At 39.9% G+C, this 2,129-nt stretch overlaps 1 pseudogene across 1 annotated transcript; it reads left to right on the forward strand.

The window, feature by feature from the left end:
• The first annotated feature begins 798 nt into the window (after window positions 1–798).
• Window positions 799–1,492, forward strand: LOC112624784 (annotated as a pseudogene). The gene has a single exon (XR_003119473.1). The product of XR_003119473.1 is annotated as a GTP-binding protein SAR1a pseudogene (transcript).
• Window positions 1,493–2,129: the final 637 nt, after the last annotated feature.

A 2,129-nucleotide genomic window follows, 5' to 3' on the forward strand; every position in this document is an offset into this window, starting at 1 on the left:
ATCAGTCCCTCTTAACCACAATTCTATATATAATATTGAGAAGATATTTTTCAACGTACAGAAAGAAAGCCTAATTGACAGCCAAGGGCTTAGCTGCTCTGAAGTTGTTAATGAACAAGATAATAACAGGTTTTACTTTTTGCAATGGTATAATTTTTCCTCTAACAATTTCAGCTAATTTTCGGGTTGTGATAAAAGAATAAGTCCCTTAATGTTAGGTGATTAATTTATGCTACACCAGATCATATGGCATATAGTGACTGCAAATGATCTAATTCTCAAAGGCAGTTTTTCAGAAGGAGCAGAAAAGGCAAGTCAGGGTAAGCAAAGTCCAGGCAGAGACCTGGACTATACTGAACTATACTGTTTAGATTAAAAATACTGAATTATTTAAAAAATGAATGTTTTAGCAAATGAGCACAGTTTTATATGGTGAGAATGAAGTTAGTAGTTTGTGATTGTTTGGCTAGCCATGGAGAACCTTCTATTCCAAATGAGGAGTTTATCTAGTCATGATGAAATATTTTGGGGAAGAGGGGTAAAGTAGAAAAAAATTAACAATAGGTTTAAAAAATCTTTCATATAACATATTTTCTTCTTAATTCTTGGAGGGCAAAGCACCCATCACTGCCTGTTACACTGATTTAGATAAGCCCTAGATGTCTAATTCCCAAGCATAAAACATTCTGATGTCTCATGGTATCTTGCCACTCAAAATGTGGTCAAGAGGCTAGTAGGATCTTATCACTTGGGAGCTAGTTAAAAATGTAGGACCCATACATTCAGCAAGTAGCTGGTCTGTGTGCTCTGAGTGAGGGTCTGAGTCACCTGCCATTTTGCTGGAGGAGCCCCTTGGGCCTTAGTAAACATTTACAATGTCTTTCATCTTTGAGTGGATCTACCGAGGCTTCAGCAGTGTGCCCCAGTTCCTAGGACTTGACAAGAAATCTGGAAAACTTGGGTTCTTAGGTTTAAACAATACAGGCAAAACAATTCTTCTTCACATGATCAAAGATGACAGATTGGGCCAACATATTCCAACACTACATCTGACATCAGAAGAGCTAACAATTGCTGGAATGACTTTTACAACTTTTCACCTTGGTCGGCACGAGCAAGCATGCCGGGTTTGGAAAAATTGTCTCCCAGCAATGAATGGGATTGTCTTTCTGGTGGACTGTGCAGATCTTTCTTACCTTATGGAATCCAAAGTTGAGCTTAATGCTTTAATGACTGATGAAACAATATCCAATGTGCCAATCCTTATCTTGGGTAACAAAATTGACAGAACAGATACAATCAATGCAGAAAAACTCCGTGAGATATTTGAGCTTTATGGACAGACCACAGGAAAGGGGAATGTGACCCTGAAAGAGCTGAATGTTCTCCTTATGGAAGTGTTCATGTGCAGTGCACTCAAGAGGCAAGCCTACAGGGAGGGTTTCTGAAGTTTTGACAGTGAAAATAAGAGTATTACTTCTCTGGACTGATCATATTCACAGCTTCCTCATGAACTTTCCTAATAGAACAAGGAAAGCTCTCCAACCATGTCTGGCATTGTGAAGCCTAGAGTCTCTGTCAACTTTCTCATCACCCAGTGGTGACATGTGCTCTTCTCCACACCGTTGGGAGGTAATGCTTCCCCATGTGCAGTATTCTGGTCAGTATCCTGGGACTTGGAAGTTGGCAGGATTTGCCAGGTAAAGCTATGTGCCACTGTGGGGCACCTGAAAAGAAAATACATCTCACCACTGTAATTGATTTCAAAAGAAAGCAATTCTATTTTTTAAAGAAAGTGTTGTTAATGTAATTGCTATCCCTCCTCACATTTTTAGTTCAAGTTTACTTGGTCTAGAGTTCTCTATTCTTTTTTATTAACTAATGAATGATACTTAGATACTTCATAAAATTAAGCGCAGATACGCATTGGAGACCAGAGCTCATCTGGGTGAACTTACTCCTGCTGAGTTAGCAGGTTGGTGAGAGAAACTCCCACGAGCACACCTGTCTCTCTAACTGCCTTGGAGTAGGTGGCATTATCTCGCCCACACAGAACTAGAAAAGGGACAGAACTCTGGCCTTGCAGTTGTGGCAGGTTTCAGTGTGGTAAGCTAGGGTCACTCCTCATC

This window comes from Theropithecus gelada, chromosome 5 (assembly GCF_003255815.1).
Source record: "Theropithecus gelada isolate Dixy chromosome 5, Tgel_1.0, whole genome shotgun sequence".
NCBI lineage: Eukaryota > Metazoa > Chordata > Mammalia > Primates > Cercopithecidae > Theropithecus > Theropithecus gelada.